Source organism: Monodon monoceros, unplaced genomic scaffold, assembly GCF_005190385.1.
Source record: "Monodon monoceros isolate NGI ecotype Baffin Bay Population unplaced genomic scaffold, NGI_Narwhal_1 Super_Scaffold_19, whole genome shotgun sequence".
NCBI lineage: Eukaryota > Metazoa > Chordata > Mammalia > Artiodactyla > Monodontidae > Monodon > Monodon monoceros.
The window spans coordinates 27,436,151-27,459,681 of NW_021703775.1; the positions used below are offsets into that span (position 1 = coordinate 27,436,151).

The 23,531-nt window shown below is 37.3% G+C and overlaps 1 protein-coding gene across 8 annotated transcripts in view; it reads left to right on the top strand.

The window, feature by feature from the left end:
• The window catches only part of EXOC6B (exocyst complex component 6B), a 702,680-nt gene that overhangs the window by 510,494 nt on the left and 168,655 nt on the right, over positions 1–23,531 (top strand). The gene's annotated exons all lie outside the window — the stretch shown is intronic.

The window sequence follows — 23,531 nt, forward strand, 5'->3', positions numbered from 1 at the left end:
TTTTCATGCATTAGACAGCAGAGAGCACAAGGCTATGACCCTTCAGAGGGGAAATGTACAAGGCAAGCTTGACATTTACTCTTGTTTTCTGTCTGGGGGCACTATCCAAACACAGCACAGGAAAGTAGAGCCCGAATAAAAAGCAGTGTTTTGCACAGAAACCCCCCACGCCCAGGAATTGGCTTATAAGGCTGTTGAGGCAGCTTAGGTTTGTGGAGAAAGGTACCTGAGAGCAAGGAGTTGTTTAAAGAAGTTGCTCCAGAAATCTGCTTTGGAGAGCCCTTGAGTCTTTGATCAAAAACCAAGTTGCCATGTGTGGTGTGAAACTCTGGGAGGCTTAGCGGAGAATAGCCACTGAGGATCTATGAGCTGAATAGGAACGCCAGTGGTCACAGAGTGCTAGGAAACACTGGAATTCTGACCAACTAGAGTGGAGAGACCGCCTTAACATATTGTGCATTCAGTAATACCCCAGAAGGTTAGGCATTAAGAATGCTATTCAAGCTCTAGAGTAAGAGCTAATCTTGAGCCACCCTAATATAGTCTAATAAGAAGACTTGACAAGATAAAGGTAATCTGCCAGTAAAATAACTGCCTGCCAAAACACTCAACAATCTTTGAAGGAAGAGGAACATGAAAAAGTTTTCAGATTCTCAGCCGTATAGCATCTACAATTTCACATCAAAAAACTAAAATTCGACATACAAAGAAGTAGGAAAATATGACCCATAACAGAAGAAAAAAATAAACAATAGAAATAAACCCACTGATTATACAAATGTTAAAAATAGTGGACAGGGCCTTTAAAAAGCTGAATATAAGTATATTCAATAACTTAAAGGAAAAAATGGATATAATGCATGACTGGAGGAAATTTTTTCCAGGTTTGATTTAAAAAAAGTATTAACTCACTGATTCAAAAAGCTCAACAAATCTTTAGCGAGATAAACATATAGCCACACCCAGGCACATTATGGTCAGATTGCTAAAAATAACAGCAATAAAACAGAAAATCTTAATAGCAGAATAAAAGACACATTATATAATAAAGAGCAATGATAAGAATTACTGCTAATTTCTTATCAGAAACAGTGCAAACCAGAAGGCAGTAGAGGAACATCTTTAAAATCCTGAAAGAAAGAAAAAAAAAAGCCTGTTAACCTTAACCTGAAAACTCTATCTTGTGAAAAATATCCTTCAAACATAAAGGTAAAATATAGACATTTTCAAATAAACAAGTTGAGAAAATTTGTCACCAGAAGATCTATACCACAACACATTTAAAAGGTGGTTTTTCACGTTGAAAGGAAATTATACTAGATGTCAACCCAGCTCTACAGTGCAGATTACACTGTTCAAAGATGTCTACCACAATATCTCTTTTCCTAGAACCGGGAAGCCCGGTTTTTCTTTTTTAATTTTATTTTTTATAGCAGTAATACCTGCTCTTTGTGGAAATTTTGGGAGAAAAAAGTAACAAAAAAATTATCTCATCATTCAGAAATAAGTACAATTCCAGGGCTTCTCTGGTGGCGCAGTGGTTGGGAGTCCGCCTGCCATTGCAGAGGACACGGGTTCGAGCCCTAGTCCGGGAAGATCCCACATGCCGCGGAGCAGCTGGGCCCGTGCGCTGCGGCTGCTGAAGCCCATGCGCCTGAAGCCTGTGCTCCTTAGCAAGAGAGGCCACCGCAGTGAGAGGCCCGTGCACCACAATGAAGAGTAGCCCCCGCTCGCCTCAACTTGAGAGAGCCCGCATGCAGCAGTGAGGACCCAACACAGCCAAATAAATAAATAAATTAAATTAATTAATTAATTTTTTAAAAAAAGAACTGGTATCTGAGATTTAAGAAAAAAGAAATAAGTACAATTCCAGGGATTACATCCAGACATGATAACATCCAAGAGCCACAGAATTGTTTCTAGAAGCCATCCACTGGATTCTTTGCATCTAGTTAACCAGAATTGTTTTACATGGCTCTGTCTTAACCAATTACTTCCCAGGAGAATGAAAACATAATGGTTGGCTAAACCAGTCAAGATTGATTCTTAATGTTGAATACAAAGTCATCATTTTCCGAGTCTTGAGGAATAGTAGAACCTCATTCTGATATAAATAAAAGGGAGAAAAAGGCTTTGGGGTAGGTGACCAACCATTACCAATGGTTGAACGGCAAAGCCTGATGAATGATTGGGAATAACTCAATCAAAGTGACTGCATTTTTGATAGAGCTAAAAGGTAAAGAGGGATGGGGGGTAATAAGCTAAAATATATGAGCCTTGAGGAAGAGGAGTAATGGTCTGAGAGAAGCACCAATGAATAAGGAAAATGCCCATCTTATAGCCTGATTCTGAAGTGCATTTTTTGTAGAAGAATGAACAGCTTCTACTTTAGAGAACTATAGGTGAATTGGTATCCTTAGCAGAGAGCCAGCTTTCAGTTGACTAAGAGGTAGAGAGATCATTTAATGAAAAGGTGGAAACTATGAAAATAGTTCGTTAGCTATGGCAGAGGGTTTCCAGAGAGCCAGTGTCTTGCCTGAAAAGCCACTCAATATTTGTAATAGCCTTTCAGACTTAGGATCAGCTTGACACTAACATTTGTGAGGCATGGCAGTGTCTCTAATAACCATATTACCACTGAAATTTTTTCCCCATATATTTAGAGCCACTAAGGTTCATTGATTTAGAATTTAATGTTTCATTTCTGATTGGCATTAATTTGTCTGTCAAAAAACTTTCCATGGACATTTATTTTAATTTAAAAGAAAGAATTCTATGTCTTTTGCTATACCATCCCCCTCATTTTCTTCTTTACATGCTCAGTGGTCTATAAAAAATCTTAAAGAAATGATACATAAGATTCACATAACTATACAGAGGCGTATAAAAGCAGCCCCAAATGACAAGATAATTAACACTTACATCTTTCTACCCAGTGGTGTGTACGTGAGGTATTTTTGCTATTGTCTGTGAGTCATTGGAAGAACTGTGTATAGGTCCTGAAAGAAATAAAACTTTGGACAAGATAGAATGTGAATGTATCTTGAGTGTTTGACTCTGAGGCCTGGGCTGCCACTTTGTTAGATCCCAAATACATACAGGAATTATATGCATGCAAGCCTGAGATATTCAGCTAGTATAGTGTAGTCGTTAAGAACACAGATTTGAGAGTCAGCTCAATCAGATGTTCAAGTCACCACTTCTTTTTACTGTGACCATATATAAATTATTTAACCTCTCACAGCCCCATTTATGAAATAGGAATAATAATAGAACCTAATATTACAGGAATGGGGTCAGAATTAAATGAGATAATGCATAAAAGGGTTTATCTCATGGCTGGCAAAACATTAAATATGCAATAAGGAGTAGCTTCTCCTGTTACCATTATCAGCAGCAGTAACAACAGCAGTAATAAATATACAGCAACTCTCAGAAGGTCTTTTGCAGACCACGCAGACCTTTGTCTGTAGTTTGTGAATCAGTTAGGTTTGGAGATGCCCTTTTATTCAATGTAAGTTTTGCTTTTTGTAGTTATCTGTCGAACTTCTGTAGTTGTTCTGAAAGTTACCATCCAGAACTGATGATTTTCTAATTCTCAGCCTATGCTTTTGCAAGAAATCAATTAGTTAGCTCAGATGTTTACTAGAGACGGTAACTACTGCTTTGGATACCACTATCTAATAGGAGTGTTGTTGATTCTTACTGACAGGCTAATCAAACCAAGTACCTTTATGGTGAAGATTATTAGGATTTAGGAGATGTGAAGAAAATATTCCTTTCCCTTTAAGAATTGACAGTGACCTCTGGGTACTTCTGCTCTGTATGAATTTCATCTTATATCTCCATATGTTCGGAAACTGGATTTTAAATACTAGCAGGTCTTGATGACCTAATACTTACCTCCTTGATCAAACCTGGGCTACTGTAGCATTCATGTACTAGGATGTTCAGTCTGTGTCTGGATTTGGAATTTCCAAACCTTTTTCTTTGTATCCTCTAAAGATAAGGAGGTCTAGGTTCATATTCCAGCTCACCTACTTGTTAACAGTGCTTTTTCAGTAATCTGTTCATTTATTCAGCAAATATATGTGGAGCCCCTACCCCTACTTTGCATGATACTACATGCAAAGTACCATGCTGGAAGCTTGAAAAAAAATGGGAAACCATTGGTGTTAAATAGGAGGGTGACTTGATTAGATTTGTGCTTTTGGAAAGAACTCTGCAATTTATCAGGGGCCTCAGAGATCAGTTATAAGGCTGTTGCAGTAATCCGTGATGGAGATGATTTGGAAGCTTCAGCATATTTATGCATCATGATTCAAGCCATTGGAGTGAATAAATCAACTCATCTACCCTCCCTGGGTCCATCAGTAAACTAGAAATATTAATCCCTGCTATAGTTTTCTCACAGTATTGTTATGAAGTCAAATAAGATACTATGCATAAAATCATTTGTAAACAGCCATGGAAATTTTATTTATTACAGTTATCACTTCTTTATGCATATGCTTTCATGTGTTTTTTTCTTGTTTTCTTTCCCACTTCCATTGTTATATGGTTTATAATGTTAAATATTTCAGTTTTTAGTTGTCTGCTCAGGTTCCTATATTATCAAAAGATTGGCATATTAAAAATATAATATAATTAATCCAAATCCAGGGGACATTTGGTTGTGAGGAAATGCAGCGGCAATTGCATCTTTTAAAATTTAGTGTAATCCATCTTTTCGCAGGGCCCATCGCCTTTTGCACAGAATAGACCGAGTCCCTGTACAGAAAGGTAATAGAATGCATCTTGCCAAATTCTCAGTTCTTTGATGGTCAAGTTAATATGAGCTTGGGAACAAGGAGTCCAAAGCCTTCCATTTCACCCTTCTTACCATAATAGCCCTTACTTTACAGGTCAGGAAACCAATGTGGAGAATCTGCCTGAACTCAGGATTTAATGAAACAACTTTAGAGTAGATTCATGATCTCACTGAGCCTACTATGATATAAAATATTAGCAGAACACCATTTGTCACTTAATTCCATAGACCCCGCTCTAACTGAAAGATCAGATTGCTTTCTGCATCCCTAGAGAAGTAGTTTTAGCTCAAGGCTAAAAAAAAAAAAAGTCAGGATCTAATAGTCCAGGACTGAGAAGTTTGAATTTTCCAACTCTTAGTATATATTCACTAAAAAAAATGGCTGCAAGTTCCCTTGTGTGGTATAGCAGGCTCTCTTCTGACTGTGTGAGATGTTTTAGCAAATCTTAATCGGGCAAACCTTAATAGGCTTGCTTATGATTTTGCACTGGGGCTTCTGAACTAAGGAATCTTTGTAAAGCGATCTCTCTGAACCTTAAGTACCAGGCCCAAACACCTGCCATTTGGGGGTAACTGTATTCACTTATTTTTATTTTCTCCATTACTTGATCCCAGCTATCTTTGACTCTCCACGTCCATATAGTTAGTTATCCACCATTGGTCACTCCCCACAAGAGTCTGTCTTAAGCCTTCAGGCGTTCCTTTACCAATCTCTTCCTGATGTGAGGGAGACAGAAGAGAAGTGAGTCCTCAGGACCCTGGTCAGAAGCATAAGGGAAGCAAATGTGACAGGTCTTACTATCGTTCTTCTCTTGCAGCCTTTGAAGTTTACATTTTGCAAAAGGAGTTTTGGTCCTTAATAACTAAGCCAGTACTAAACCCAAACTGCATCAGCCTACCAAACAAACTGTTAAAGTGACTACCAGCTCGTACATTAAATCAAGCCTCTCCGATAAGATGCCCAATAGTAATTAATTTGTCATTCAAAATTATGTTTAGTCATCCTTGAATAACTAGTGCAAAATGTGTACCCACACAGGTTTGTTTGGTTTTTTTTCCTGCAATTCCTTAGAAAACTCTTACATTCCCCTCTGAGTATAATTCTTTTCTCCCCTACTCTTATTTTGCTATCACCCTTGAGCCCATGTTGTGTTTAGGTCCTAGTCACAGGACAAGATTCAATGAGGGACAGAGCAGAGCAGAGTGCTACCCTTCGCTGGCAAGGGAGATACAATCGAAAGCATTCTGGAGAAGGCTGAGGGATCAAGCTTTCACAATTTCGCTTAGCACCCTTGCATTTATCAAGGAAATATGGTAAAAGTATGAAGACAGCTGGTGTATCAGTTCATAGATCAGTTTGTGCTCTTGATTTTCAGCTCACCCAGCTATCCAGCTGCAGACAGAAGGGGATTATTATAGTAGTGCCTCATGATGGTTCTGTGTTTTCTTGGATTTTTGAGCTATGCATTCTAGCAAGGACCAGAGTGCCCCATTTTCACTGTAAGTTGCCCAGTGTTATTAAAAGCTTTCACATGAAAGCTTTCCATATTCTTCAGTTTCTTTAAATTGAGCAATGGCAGGACAACCTAGTCCTCCAAAGCTTCACCCTCAATGGGAACTCGTTCCCAGGTGACATAAGATAATACCTTAATTATGAGCTTGGCTGCCACATTCCACTGACTGTTGACTTCTCATCCTGGGAAATGAAATGATGTCTTAATGCCCTTTTCCCTGCCATCACCTGTTAACGAGTTCCAAATATTCTACATTTTCTCTGAAGTCTTTGTTTTGCCAGCTCAATCCATAATAATCTGTCTTAATTAAATTATGTTTATTTGCAAGGAACAAAAATTTATTCAAAACAGTTCAAGAAAAGAGGAGGGCTTATTTTGAATATATGGATTTCATAGGATCCAAGAAAAAGGTAAACAGCAGATCATGTCTGCACACTCCTGTCTCCTTAGCCTCTAGCACAGTGCCTGACATATGGTACTTGCTTAATAAATATTTGTTGAATGAATAAAAATGACTCAATTAGCAAGTTTCTGGATCTTTTTGGTCAGCTCTGAAGATGGAAGGGAGTAGAAGTAGGAAGTGGCTTGGGATGGAAGTCATGTGATATGAATAGCAAGGATGTAGTTGGAATCCTAAGGAATACTCTCTTAGGAGGATGTACAATTGGCAACGTGAGTACACATATCCTACCACCAACTTCTATGGATTATCAAGCCATTCTTGCCACCAACAGTCAATTCTCAATATATCATCTGTATAATATATAATAATTAAAATCAGAGGTAATAAAAACAGATTGACCTTTGAAACCAGTCTGTTTCTATCATCTCTGATTTTTGTTATCATATATTATATTTAGTAGTTTGGGCATACTGTATTCCTCTTCTTAACCGTATCTTTATTTATAAAATGAAGTTACAATTATACTATCTCACAGACTTGTTGAGATGATTAAGTGAGTAACACATAACAAGTGCTCAGTAACTGCTAGCTGCCATCCTCATTGTCAAGTGTCACCATCACAAAGAGTACTAAGCTGGAAGGAAAGCTGCATTATAACCTCAGTTTTGCCACCAACTTGCTGTGTGATCTTGGGAATTCATTAAACCTGTTTGGGCTTTGGGCTTCTCATTTATAATATGGGAACACTTGGCTAGATGATTTCTGAGTTTCCATTTAGTTCTAAGACATTACAGTTTATCATGGGAGGGAAGATTGTGTGGATATTTTCATGTGTATGGAAAGTTGTTTTAAAAATTAAATGAGATAATGCATATGAAATGCTTTACAGATCCTAATACACATATATTTGTAACCACTGGTAAATATTAAATATGTTTATTATAGTTTTAATCATAGTTATTATGATAACATGTTCATCAGGGACTTAGAATATATGGAAGCAGAAAGCAGGCTTTGAGTGATTACCATCAGGAGCTCATAAATTTAATGACCATTGGAATAGGGTCAGTAATTTTTTTTCTCAAAGAAACTTTCTCTATAATTGTTCTCAGAGTCTGCTTTATGGTATTTACTTTTGGATAATATTAGTTTAGGAAGAAAGCAAGCTGTCTAGTGAAGACCTAAAGCACTATAGTATCCTGTAGAAATGTCAGTGTGGTTGGGGATAAGATCAGGGTTGCCATGATGAAACGTGTTACTTAAGCAGTCCTGAATTTCAGAAGAGTCTAAAGAGTATGAATACATTTCTTTTGGAAACTTAGTTATTAGGACATGAGTACTAATATAATACTGATATGACAGATAGATTTAAAGAAGACAAGTTGGCTTTCTGTGAGATATACTTCAATCTTAGAAATGTTAAATTGTCGTAGCAACTGGTATCATTACATACTGTGGGATTCTTGTGAAAAGTTTTGAATTTAAATACTTCCTTTCCAATTAAAGTATATGTTTTATCAGAACAACACTTTTCAAATTGTATCTTAATTATCTTAATTGTACCTCTGCAAGTCTTAAAAAGAGAGCCATTTTAAGAATATAGGGTTTGAAGAGAGACAAATGGAAAAAGTTGGAGCCCAGTAAAATTTTAAACCTCATCTCCTAGGTCATATCAAAATAACAGATGCCTCCTTCGTTTGAGGATATGTAATTCCTGAAGATGCAAATTTCCTGTTGTAGACTACTCAAGGACATTTTGTGTGTTTCAGTATCATTGATTTCAGATCCCTTAGCTTCTATCCTCAGCCTCATCTTTCTGAATTATAATTTTAAAACAAGCTTTCCCGTTCTGCTTTCTTCCATCTGAGAAACATTAAGGTAAAAAGATTGATGATAGACTTGGAGTTTATATGCAGAAAAATAAACTTGCTTCCTATAATTTGCAGTGTTCTGCACATGTGAAAATCTAAGGATAATTAGTTATTATTGCTTTAATGTGATAGAGACGATAACTTGTTCTATGAGACAAGCTCTATGGCTAATGAATTTTGTCTTTTGGTTGACTGACTGGTTAATGGAATCAGAAAAAATACTTTTTGTTTCTTCTTTACAAAAATGCTTTCATTCTCTACTGGAAATGGATATGGGGATTTGGGTAGCCAGTCTTTGTTAGAGCACATCCTTCTTTATTTATTTTATCATTTGTTTTCCCCTTTTCTCAGTTATGTTCTGTATTCTGGTTTCTAATTCTCATTTTGATTCAGTATTTGCAGTGAAACTTACAAATTTGCAAGGGAGAATCATTAAGTTGGCAATTATATATGTATATATATTATATATAGTTATGGTTATCAACATTTCATTCATTCTCTTCATTCCTTGTTTTCTCTGCAAGACCTGGAACACTGTAGATATTCTATACAAGAAACCAGATTTAAAACTCAAGTGCAGTGGGAATTTGTAGGATGAAAATAGAGGCCATAGTCTGGTACTTTCTCAGACACACAGCTCTCAATCAATCTATGCAAAAGCTTCCCCAGATACTTATGGATTGTATGGCTTTGTCTCTCTCCCACTTCCCAGGCCCTTACCCGTTCTTTTTAAAAGCAGGATTGAGCTTGGATTCTCAGCTCTAAAATGGTGTGGGAAGAGCACAAACTGCAAATATCTTCCTTCTGTCAAAAATAGGCAGTAGTTGTCATGCTAGGTGCTATGCTATTATGCTATGTTATTATGATGTGCCTTTCTTAGCCATGAAAAACCCCAAACAGAGGGCTTCCCTGCCATTTAAATGGCCATGTCACTTCTCTTTGACTGTGGATGATGGACCCTGTACCCTCTGGAAGGACTTTTCTCAGACATGGATAAGTGAGTAGTGCCCACTCAGCAGTTATTTTGGTCTATGAGCTGAAGTTCCTTGAATTCCAGGAGATAAGGCAGCCATTGTCTCTCTGAACCCATTGCCAGACACCCAGTCATTTGATAGTAGGTGCTGCCAACCTGAGCAGTGAAGGCGGGCAACCTGCTCTTCCTCACCATGGCCTAAGATGCCATCCTTGTCAAGCAAATGGAGATGGATCATGCTGCTCTAACCTTGTTATATATCACTGTCAAACCCTGCTCTTGGCTTCCAGAGATTGGCCAACAGAGACAAAGTACTTTTTCTGGTAGCAAATGTTACCTTGGATTGTTTGTGAGGCATTTAAGTGATGAGGAAGTACAAAGGACCTGCTACATGAAGAATCATAATACCCAGTTAAGCTTCTTTATCTGAGGCAAACCTCCCAATACCCTAAATTCTGTCTGGCTGTTTGGTAAATGCAGTACTTATCCCAGCTCTAAATAAGGACAGTGACTGATTGCTCTTAGAAACTGTTCAGATTTTTCTTTGAGACCCTACACACTTTGGAAGTTTCAGGGACTAGAAAGATTAAGAAATGCCATTTCAAAGAAGAAAAAGTTTAAAAATATATTGTGGTCATTGCTGTTTTCCTATTACTTAAGCCTGGTTCCAGACTTGGTAAAAAGACTTTTCCTAAAGTTAAAGGAGTATGTTATAACAATTTCATAATCTCCAAAGCCTTTTTACTATTCCTTTATTAGAAACTTTATAAAACAATTATTTAAAAATTTTCATTAATCCTCATGATTTGCTTGGAAACACCCAGAAGCATTTTCATGGAGAAATGAGCCCATTGAAACAATAGCTTGTCTTAATCATTGCAAACCAGAGACCTTACCTCACCATTAGCACCAGAGCAACGTGTGGCCATCTCTTTCTGCTATATCAGCTAGCTACAAACATCACCTCAGCTGAAAATTATTTCTTTAGCACTGCTACCTCATTCCATCAAGCCATTTGCACCTCCCTTTTACTCACATAGGCTAAAATCCTAATGTTTGTAGTAAGCCAGACTCTCCCAGGAGTATCTGATGCATTCACTGCTCTTGTCTCAAGGTGTTTACACTGGGACATTTTATACATTTTATATTTTCTTTGGCCCTCACTTCACGTCTTTGGGGCTGAGGCCAGTAAACTATTTATTTTAACTGGGCCATTTTATAAGGTGTAAACCAGGAAATCATATTAAATACCATGTCTATTTAAAAATTATTATAATAGTTGAAAGTTGACAGACTTCTACTCAGGCCTACAAGAAATTCCTGTAACATTCTAGCCATCTGCTGCCTTTAGGTGGAACAGTACCTTATACATCTTAAAAAACTGACTAAAGTCCTAATTTTTATGAGACATTTTAAAAGAAATAAATTTCAGTCCTTTCCACTATTACCTGCTCTAGTATTTCAGCAGTTAACAAATTCTGATTTGAGTTCTGTTGTTTTAATTAAATCATCTATCTAGTCTACTTTTTGTATTACAAATTTTAGAAATTTATCCTTTCTCTCTTCCTCCCTTTTATGTGCGTGTGTGTGTGCATGTGTGTGTGTGTGTACGAGAGAGAGAGAGAGAGAGAGAGAGAGAGAGAGAGAGAGAGAGAGAAGAGAGAGAGAGAGGCACCACAAAATCCCCTTAGCATTCCCAATTTCATGTTTCTAAGACTGGAATTTAGAAAATGTGAAGAAAATATCATTGCCAACACTTCCATTTAGAAAAGCTGAAGTCTTCAGAAACTAGTGAGTCAATTTATAGAATTTTTAAAGTCTTACCTATAATGTTCTATAATGATGGTTGATCTATATTTTACTTCTATATTCTACTCCTCTCCTGGGAGGAGAAGGTGGTTTATGGTAGGGTCTCTGGTAGGATAATGTACACTTGTATGGGTGAATTGAGGCCTTTGTCTTTGATCACTAAGTAGCTGTGAATTTGGACAACAGACTTAATCTCTTTCAAAATCTTTTTACCCATTTGTTATATGTGAGTGGTTTGGACTAGGGTATCCCATTGGACTACATGGCTAGGGATTAGCCATTCGAGTACGATGAGGTAGGTTGGGAAGGGTGTTCTGACAAAAGCAAGTATTTGTATAAATTCTGGGAGGAAATGAACATGGCATATTAGGGAACTAAAACTAGTTCATTATGACTAAAGAATAGGGTGAAATGAAGTGGGGTAGCCAGAAGGAAATGTGGAGATATAATCATTGTTAGTGGATCCAAAGCAGATTTTAGAGAGAGTACTTTTAATGGAAGTAGGGTGATAGACCAGACTGCTGAGAGTTGAAGAATGAATGGAAGATAAAGAAGCTGAATCAGTGCTTGTAAAAGACTCAGAAACTGACGTGGAAAGAGAGGAAAGAAAAGGTTGTTTATTTAATTGCCTCTCTTAAGCCTAATAATTGGGACTGTTTAATTATAAAAAACACCAAATATTTTATATAATGTAACCAAGAATAGGAGAAAAATAACACTTTATTTTCTTTGTGGGTATCAGTAAAATTTGCCTGGTAATCTTTCTCTTCTTTTTGTCTTTCTCTGCCCTTTCTTCCTGAATGATGTGCCTTTCTGAAGAAATTCAAGACTCCTCAGTTTTTCACCACATCCCAGCAGTCACATGGCTTAAGGCCTGCCCTTCCCCTCTGACTCACAGGAATCTCTTTGTCAGCTGTCTGCCTGTCAATGGATGGAAACAAGGTGTAGCATCAGCCCCTGCCCAGGCAATTAACCAGGGAAAAGGATGAGGTTCTGTATTCTTCTGTAGAAAAGCATTTTTGAGGGCTTTTAAACATTTTAAAGACAACATTTTAAAGACAGGAGTGCTTTTAATACTTGAGATGCTCATTTATCTCCTATACTTCCTAGTAGTTAAGATATTCCTTTAAAAGCACCAGTTTATCATGGAAAGAAGTTGCTTAGGTACCTTAAGAAACAACTATTTTCATTTCCTTTTTCTCCAACTAACCTAAATTCTCTTAAAACACTAATCTCCCCCTCTCTTACCAGTGCCTAGGAGTTAAAAATGCCTAATGCTTCCTCTAGCGTTCCTGTTGTGTCTGCAGTCAATTCCCTGATCTTGTAACTACCAGCTTAAGGTCTCAGGTTTCACTGACAGAGATTCTCTTTTTCTCCTTCTTTTGTTTTTGTTTGTTTTAGGGGAAAAAAAGAAAAGGAAAACACACCCCAAACTGAGCTCTTAGTGGCAAAGTTTATATTCTCTAGTAAGATAGATCTTGACCTCTGAAAATAAATTCGTTAGTCTGTGTAACCATAATGGCAGACCAGTATTTATGTTCATATTGACCTTTCACAAACATTTAACGTGGATGTTGACCATTGTTTTAATACTTTACATTATAATTCCATTGAGGGGGTGGAATTCCCAACTAATACTAGAATAATTATATGAAGCAAAGCTAGAGAATATAGAAAATACCTTTCTCTGGGCAAGACATGCAGAACTTTTTATTTTGCCATATCAAAAATGATCTCTTGGGGCTTCCCTGGTGGCACAGTGGTTGAGAATCTGCCTGCCAATGCAGGGGACACAGGTTCGAGCCCTGGTCTGGGAAGATCCCACATGCCACGGAGCAACTGGGCCCGTGAGCCACAATTACTGAGCCTGCGCGTCTGGAGCCTGTGCTCCACAACAAGAGGCCGTGATAGTGAGAGGCCCGCGCACCGCGATGAAGAGCGGCCCCCGCTTGCCACAACTAGAGAAAGTCCTCGCACAGAAACAAAGACCCAACGCAGCCATAAATTAATTAATTAATTAATTTTAAAAAAAATGATCTCTCATAATGAAGACTTGCTTTAGTGTAATATCTTTAAATTTTTTGATTCATTGAAGCAGTGACCATGTAGGCAAGAAAAAAGCATAGTATTATTTTATTGTATCCAATTCCAGTAAATTTCACATTACTTATGCTGGGACACATCTGGCTATAACCTAGATATTAAAATGGACTCAATATCAAGTTGTAATGTGCTTGATCTGGATTGGACCTTGTGTTCCAACAACAGTTTTCCAACACCAACTGGGTGTTCTACAATTTAATCCAGTTCTAACACTAACTACCTGGAGTTAGTGCAGACTCCACAGGGTGAGGGGTCAGTCCCACAAGACTGCCCCTCTTCAGGCATCAGCCACAAGTCACAGGTGACCTCAAGCCACCCGTACTTCTTCCTAGCTGACTACAGATTTGGGGCTCATCACATCCCCTTTCAGTTCAGTAATTCACTAGAAAAACTCACATAACTCACCAAAAATGCTGCACTTATGATTACAGTTTTATTATAAAGGCTGTAACTTAGCAACAGCCAAATGGAAGAGATGCATAGGACAGGATCCTAGGGAGGAGGGGGCAGAACAGAGTTTCCATGACCTGTCCTTAAGGATTTCAGGCATGTCGACCTTCCAGCACATCAGCATGTTCACCCATCAGGAATTCCTGATCCACTGAGCTTCAGTGTCCAGAGTTTTTATATGGCGGTTTCATTACATAGGCTGATTGAATAAATAATTGGCCACATGATTGAAATCAATCACCTTCCCTTCCCCTCCCCTCCCTGGAGACTGGGGGGTGGGGCTGAAAGTTTCAAACCTCTAGTCACAGGCTTGGTCTTTCTGGCTTGTCCAGCCCCTCCCTTAAAACTACCTAGGGGCCCACAGGAGTCATTTCAGCATAAACTTAGGTATGGTCAAAAGGAGCTGACTGTGAATTGCTCAGGAACTTTCCTATTGCTCAGGACCTTTCAAGGGTATTTGAAACTCTATGTCAGGAGCTGGGACCAAAGACCAGATATATTCCTTGTTATACAATAGACCTCAAGAGTATATTTGATTCAGTCGCATAGCTTTAAGCAAGTGAAATATTATTAATTTCATTTTACAGAGGAGACATCTGGCACTAAAAACTTACGTGATTGGCACAAGGTCACATAAGTAACTTCTAGAAAGGATTGGAACCCCAGTTACCTTAGCTAATATATCCATTTTCTGTGGACATCCATCAGCTTAGACTACAAGACTCAGTTTTCCTGGCAAATTGTGAGACTATCCATGATATGTATACCAAAGAAGCATTAACTCTCTGCTTTCAGTTTAGAAAGAATCATAATTGACTTTTTAAAAAATCTAGCTCTTTTAGCTTGGGAAACATTCTATGTGGAACCTACCTTAATCATTTCTCTTTAAGTATTTTTCATAGCTTTGTGTGACATACCTCCACCCTGTTCGAGAGCGCTGACAGTGTCTTGATACTTTTCCTTTTAATGAGTCAGCATTTGTTTTGTATTGCATACTTACAAAACATTTTGCAGTTATAGATCAGGATTGCTACTGGTATCACTTGCTGGGGAAATGGAGAGCCCAAGAGCTTTGTCCAGAAACATATGCTGCTCAACTATTATTATTTTTTTTAAATTATGCCCGAATCATTCCAAAAATGATTTGAGACCAGTTTCAGTAGGATAAGTTGAAAAAAATAATAAATTAGATATAAGAAAAGAAAATGGGATGAAGAGAAGAAAGGTGAGACTACTAGCATAAGAATTAATAGAGAGGTAATATAAAAATTTATTGACAGGCACAGTGAAGAGCATACAAAGTATATAGCTCTCTCAGAGGTTGACCTATTTTTAAAATATGGGCTGCATAGAAGACATTGTGTAGTATCAGGAACATTTGCTTCAATACTAATTTCATAGCCAATGTAAAAATGGAATTCATATTGTTATGAATTTGGGGAGTGCTCTTTCCTTGTCATTTCAAAGTCTGAAATCATTCTTTGCACATTTCATTTTAGTTTTCATTCTTTACAGTCAACATCATCTAAAGCTGTGCTGTCCAGTACTATAGTTACCAGCCACAAGTGGCTATTAGAGCATTTGACATGCAGCTCAGAAATGAGTTGTGCTCTAAGTGTAAAATACATCCTGGATTTTGAAAAAACCTCATGAAAAAATTTTAAAATACTAATTTTATGTTGAAATTAATATATTTTAGGTATATTGGGTAAAACAAGGTATAATATTATTAATTCTAAAATTAATTTTTGTTTTCTTAACCTGTCTACTAAAAATTCTGAAATTACACATGCAGCTCACACTTCTATTTGGACAGTGCTTTTCTAGAGAATTGATTTTCACCGTTATGTTAAATGCCCTACAGAATCCTTCTCAATGTAAAATTTCAGATAGCTTAGCTCTGAGTCTGTGTTCATACAGCAGAATAATCAGTGCTGAACAAACACACGGATAAGATTAAGTCACTGAAAGCAGAGTAAAAATATCAAGGATACAAAGTTACTACTTCAGAACACAAGTCTTTCTCATCTCTCAGGAAACCCACGCCTTTCATGGCAGATCCTCAGTTTTCTTAGAGATGCACAGAAGCACTGCTGATTGCTAATTGGGAGAGGCTTCTTTTCACTATAGTTTTAAAAGATCTATTATGAAATTGGCCCTTATTTTGCAAAATTGCAAAGCATTTGGGAACTTCAGAGGAACATTGTGGCTTTACACAGATCTATATATTTTTATGATTTTATTCTCTAACTAAATGAAAAAGATATAGATACATACATATATACATATATATGTGTGTGTGTGTATATATATATATATATATGGAACATGTAGAGTGAATATTTGCTTTTAGACATTCTAGATCAGGGATGCATACTGAAATAATAGAAAGACAGAGGGATTAGGTTCTATCTGGTTCACTGACTTACCTTTTTTGCTTTTTAATTTTTTCTTCTGTAGAAGTCCTCAGTAATTACAAATGCTCCTTTCAGCTTTAGGATTCTAGGTTGTAAACACAAGTGCTAGGACATCTTGTGCTATGTTTTTGGTGATTATTTGTGGAATATTAAGGGAAAGTCCAGTGCCATGTGGCATGACATTGTTCTGCCACTTGTTATGGTCTTGGCTTTCCTTAACCTTCTTCCTCTGCAGTGCAAAAGATACTCTGTTTAATTTGGTGAATACAGCTAAAGTATTCTTATCCACCATTTAAAATATTATTTCCTTAAACAAAGAACAGTACCCAGTGGCCTCCTGGACTCCATGACATGGTAGGAATTTATGTCACCTCCTTCTTTTAAATCTCGAATAAAATTGTTTTCTAATTTGCTTTGCTAGATTCAACCAATTAATTTCATTAAACTGTTTACAGAATTTTCTTATATGTTAGATACGTTAGGCAAGGCATAGAAATCAGCTTCTCGAATTTTCTAGTTTTATTCCACATAAGACAGCTACTCTCTCCAGGGGAATGTATATTGTCATTGACACCAGTCACTGCCAGTACCTGAACCCTCATTTCCTCTCAGTGGTACAATATAAGGGACAGCCAGATGGAGACTGATTGGCTTATTTACTCAGCATCATCATGAAAGTTCTTCATGCTTGTGGCCATTTCCTAGCTTATAGGGGATTAATCCCTTACTAACTAAAAAGCTATATCTATCTGTCCTAGTTTTCAGTTGTCTTTTAGAGCAAAAGGAGTTAGGAGAATTAAACTTTGAAAACAATTTATAAATCTGTTTAGAGTACTGGTTTGGCATTTGCTATCAGACTTTGTTATTATCGGTTTTAATCATATTTCTCACATGGAAACTCAGAATAGGTTAGTTAGACTGGACTTTTCTCTGCCCTTCTTGAGGTAGGAGATCTAGTGAGTTACCTATTTAAAATATGTAAAAACAAAGAAAAATTTACATCACAGAATTATACCCTAGATAATTAAAGGTAACTATTTTTTATGATCACGTGTTCATACAAGTAAACTTATACAAGTATAGTCAGCTGAATCTCCAAGGAACTTTTCCCTCCCACCAATCCTCCCTCCCTTTTTCTGTCTCCTTGATAGCTCTCTCCTTAGTACTTACTTCCTTATGTTCTGGCTGACCTTTCTCTGACCAGCAGGGCCTCGAGTGGAGTCCCTGTGGAGTCCATCAACTCTTCTCTGTAATTAGCTTAGTGCAGCCACTGTGAAGTGGTGCAAGAAGGTTTTAGCTTCCCTGGAGCCACACTTTGTAGTCCAGCATACTCCTTATCTGTTGCTCCAGGGACCCAGATACCAGGAAACCATTATATTAATACAGCAACAGCAGCTCTTACTTTTTTAATCCCACAAAAACCACATGTGACCTGACATGATCTTAAGATATAAACAAGTACCCAACATACTTTGGGCTCCAGAGTACTGACTTTTCTTTCTTACCTGACATTTTGGCCAAAAACCAAACCCTTAATCCATTCAGTGAAGGCTGGTGATGCTATCTTGTCCACTGTCTGACCTGGAACTTCACTGGGAACAATAGTATATGATACTAACCAGGAACCTCTGGTTAAAATTTTGCCCACTACCTTTTCAACTTTCTCTTATTTGAGCAAATTAGCTTTTCCTCTAAGAATTGCTATTTTACCTATTTCCCAGATATTGTACTGGTTTTGATTTTCTGAAATAAATTTTACCTTGCTCATCTCCTTTGAAAATTATTCTTGTTCTATGGACAATTTCAAAGATTCAGAAGAATTACTTTTATATTCTGTTTCCAACAGCTTGCTTTTGATAAATTCTCAAATGTCCTGTCTAGATATACAGATTACAGACTCAGGCAGTCATTTTTTTTTTTTGAGAGTTATGTTTTATTTGGTGACCTTACTGAGAACTAAAGCCCGGGAGACACCTCTCAGATAGAACTGTTCCAAAGAGGTAAAGGGAGGAGTCAGGGTATATAGGAGTTTTTGCTGGAAACAAACAAACAAACATGGAGTCAAACATCAATAGATTATAGCTAATCACAAAAAGCAGACATCTCAAATTAATGATTTTAGTGCTTCTCTATGTATGGAAAGATACAAGAGTCTGGACTCATAGAAATTATTCCTTTGATATGCATCTTAACTATCCAGGGCCAGTATCCTGTTTTCCTTCATCCTGAAATCTCTTCAGGGCACACTCTCTAGGGTGGATGCAATGGTTGGTGGCTTGATGGTGGGTAACATTCATTGTTTACCAGAATGGCAGGCAACATTCTTGTTTACTGAAATAGCAGGCAACGTTTTTATACCACACCAGTGTTAAAAGTCGTGTATTGGGCTTCCCTGGTGGCGCAGTGGTTGAGAGCCCGCCTGCCGATGCAGGGGACACGGGTTCGTGCCCCGGTTCGGGAAGATCCCACATGCCGCGGAGCGGCTCGGCCCGTGAGCCATGGCCGCTGAGCCTGCGCTTCCGGAGCCTGTGCTCCACAACGGGAGAGGCCACAACAGTGAGAGGCCCGCATAGCGCAAAAAAAACAAAAACGAAAGTCCTGTATCCTGGGAACCCTACATGCAAGTAGGAGCAAAAAAAAAAAAAAAAAGAGTGAGACGAACGCATAAGTCAAGCTTTTCCAGGTCCTCACCAGCCAACTTCACCTATAACCTTTTATTTTTTTAATTTATTTTTTTAACATCTTTATTGGAGTATAATTGCTTTACAATGGTGTGTTAGTTTCTGCTGTATAACAAAGTGAATCAGCTATACGTATACATATATCCCCATATCCCCTCCCTCTTGCGTCTCCCTCCCACCCTCCCTATCTCACCCCTCTAGGTGGTCACAAAGCACCGAGCTGATCTCCCTGTGCTATGCGGCTGCTTCCCACTAGCTATCGATTTTACATTTGGTAGTGTATATATGTCCATGCCACTCTCTCACTTCGTCCCAGCTTACCCTTCCCCCTCCCTATAACCTTTTAACCTTTCTGAGTTTCATTCACTTCCCTCTTCTCTCTCAAGGCCTTGAACTCTGAAAAACCAGAGTACTTTTCTCTGGCTGTAAGGCAGTCATTTTGATTCCTCAAAGCCCCTTCTAACTCTGACTTTCCCGTTTTATTCTAATTAGGGTTTTCTGCTCTTTATAAAATTTATATTTTGTTTTCCTCAGCCAAATATGAATGTACCAGATAATTTTTAAGTTGATTTAAACATTTTTTTCCTCCCCCCATCTAAGCGGCAGTTAATTTTAAGACCAGCCTTCAAGCAGTGTAGAAAGCATTTTGAAATTAGTGGAATCCCTCCTTTTTCTACTTTGGCAATTTTATTTCATTATTATATGAAGATTATTAGAAATGTAAAACTATAGGATACTTTTGAGAAATTAATATTGCTTTAAAAACAATTGCCACACCTCATCGATTTAAGTGTGTATGAGAATGTGAAGGAATGTTGGATATTTGTTAAGTGAGGGGTTTTTTCTTTCCCTCTTTATACCTTTATACCTCTTATTTTCTTTCCCTCTTTATACCTTCACTTAACAATATGCCTTCTTTCCTATAACTTTGTACACCTCCTTTTAATTATTTTAAAATGAAAATTTATCTCATTAAAAGATTTTTCACATTTGCAAATTGGATCTTGGAGGCAGGCCCTGATCCCAGCTTCAACTCTTGTCCGTACTGTGATTGGACAACGGCAGGGAAGAGCTGCTGGGGAGAGCCGAGCTCTCTGAAGGATGGCTGGGTGCTGGTCAGGGGCTCCACTAACCTGAACAAGTTTTCCGAGAGGAAGCTTTCTTGCCAGCCTCATTGGAACCTTGATTCAGTCACCACATAACATAAGGTAGTCAAAGGTAGGATTTGCTTCTGTGTTAAGTGGAGGGCCACTCTGCCAAACTCCAGCCTTTGGAAACTTCGGCGCTGGCTTAAGCCACTTAGAGACTGAAAACATACCACAGACCTTGGAATCCAGAGACAAGTCCAGAAAGAGACTTTTTCACTGTGCCCCATATATCCATCGGTTCCACTTGGCCACTAGTACAGACATGTACTCCTTTTTATGATGTCAAAAGAAGGAAAGTTTTTATTCATGATTCTAAAGAAAAGCTTCTGTGTGTACATATAATCAGTTTGTATATGTGTCCGCAGACTTGGGGCTCCTTGTCCCCTCCCATGTGTAGTTTTCCTTCTCTCTATCAAGCAGCCTCTGAGGACATGGGTGTGCAAATCAATCCCAGTTGCCTATAATTCTAAATCTTGAACAAGTTCTATCTCTTATTACTAGAGAAAATAGCACTAAATAATTTTGAGGGGTGTGTGTGTGTGTGTGTGTGTGTGTGTGTGTGTGTGTCCTTCTATTTCCTTTTCTCTGATTATAAAAGTGGTCTCTACTCATTTTTAAAGTTTATAAAATGTAAAGAATAATCAAATCCCTTGTAATCTTCCCCTCTTTAACAGCCTCAGTTAACATTATGAAATAAATGCTTACTGTCGTGTTTTCTATTCATATTGTATTTTACATAGTTGACGTCAGACTAAATACAAACTTTAATTTAAAAAAATATTCACACTTTCTTATGCTATTAACATTTTTCATATATGGAAAAAATTGGCTGTAGAAGAACAGTCATGTTTTAAAGGAAATAATTGAATCACAAAATTATGGGAGACCTATTTCATGCATTTATTGATTTCTAAAATAATACCAGTGAAAATTACTGTGCTGTGGCTAATACACTAGTAATTAGTCATATCAGCTTCCTTTAAGTGAAGCACTTAAGTATTTGCCTATAAATTTTCAATACCAACTCACTAACTCATAACTGAATAGTAGCTGAATTTCTTCTAATGTTTTGTCCTGGATATAGAATAGTGTCTCTTGACCTTTGTTTGGTCACCAACCCTCTGAGAAGTCAATAAAAGATATGAACCTTCTTCACAGAGAAACACATATTCCCACAAAAAACTAATTGTAATGATAATCAATTATGATATGCCAGGTACTCTGCCAACTGCTTTACATAGTTGTTTCACTTAATCCTCATAGCAGCACTATAAGGAATATACTGTTACCCTTATTTTTGAGAAAAAGACATTGAAGCTTTAAGGAGATTAAGTAGTTTGCACATGGCCTTAGAGCTAGTACTGGAGCTCAAATTGATTTTTATGACCCAAAGCCCATCTCCTCAATCATTGGGCATCTAATTTTAGGGAGCTTATAAATTCCTAAAGCCTACTTATTGATACTCAGGTTAAAGGCACCCTACTATTGCAATCCAAAGATTTTCCTTGGCAGTAAAGAATATGTGTAATTAGTTAATCTTGTTATTTCTGTAAATTAATATATAGGTATTTGTTGGACATCTACTGTTTTTAATACTTGCTACGTTCTGTGATATGGTCCTTATCCCTAAGGACTTTACTGCCTACATGGGAAGACAAGAATTACATATATAAAACAATGAGGAAAAAATGTAAATATGAAGTTGAATATATAGTAATTAAACATTTCCATAAGCTATACACAAAAATTAATCTCTTTACTTTGTCACACATGATGTAATTTTCATTCCCTGATTTATAAAAGGAAAATCAAATCTAAAAGGCCACCATGTCCTCTGGGAACCTGGAAGATTCAGTGTGTCATAAAACGAGGTCTATAAAGTACAGCTCTGACTAAATATGTATCACATCCAGATTCCTGAGTGATCTGATCAGCATCCTGTCAACCCCAGGGGGCATGCCCAATAAGGAGATTCAAGAATGTGTAGCCACCTCTCAGGCATTCAAACCATGTATCATGGGGCAATCCTGTTGAACTGAACACGTGTAGGGCAGCAGAACACCGTGATAGTTGCTGCATCTTGACTCAGGTAGGGTTCCTACTGACAGAGAGGACTTCAGATGATGCAGCATAGCTGTTACGTCATACGGGAGCAACAGTGATAATCTACCAACCTTGGATGAAACTACCAGGCATGGGAAGCTTATTTAAGCTGACCACCTGACAATCAAGACTCAGAAAGAGTGGCTGTGGCTGTAATTCAAAGAACTGCTTTCTACAGGAGCATAGTATGGGAAAGTTGTACTTGTAATTGAGCAGTGGCCATATACAAGGTTATCACAGATAATGGCTATTGTAAGATATGAAGGATGGATTCTGTCAAGCTTTTATTAACATGGCTCTCATCATGTATTTGTATAGTCTTAGAACTTTACTTTTTTAAAACTTTAATCATTTGGGCTATACATATAGAATTCATTTATAAATGGCCTATAAATTTTCTTTCCAAAGTAAATAGAAACTTAATGTGCTAATCATTCTATATCGTTTATCTCCTTCCATTTGAGTCATTTTTATTTAAAATCTCTAGAAGAAGAATATTTTGTGTTCCAGTTGTACAACACTTTGTGTTCCATACAATTCGTTTAATAACTTGTTTTAAATTTCATTTCACATAATGTTTTTGTGTTCCCTGCAACTTACCTTGATAACATTTTTTAAAGTAGGTCGAGGATTTTATGAAAACCTAGTAGACATTTCCTAGATGGAAAGTATTTTTAAAGAACAGAAATTCCTGTCATTGTTCATAAATCATCATTTGAATCTATGCAGTTACTAGTTGTTTGAAGTAATTTTCCAGACATATATGCAAATATCTTGATGGATTTTATTTAATTTCAAAAGACTAATATGATACCAACTTTCTATAATTTCCTAAATTCATTCCTGAAGAAAAATATAATTGAAAGGAAAACATTCCTTTTCATATTTGCTTTGAGCAGATACTTGTTATTTTTGAGGTAAATAGTAGATTGATGTTAAATGTTTATCATGCTTTGGCTTCACAGAGAGAATTCAAGGCACACTTAGTAACTGTCCAACTTTTGAATTTGCTCTGTATGTATGTGTGTGTGTGTGTGTCTTGTGTGTATGTAGCGGCTTAAACAAGACCTTTTGATTGCATAATAAGCAGGGCTTAGGGACAATAAAATCTGACATTCTTAACTGTTACTAGTATTTGTCCCTATAGCCCTGTGCAGTTATCTTCTTATTAACAATGTAGAAGCCAGAGTCATAAACTGAGCATGTACCCAAGGCGCTACTGTAAATTGCAAATAGCATTCATGTGGTC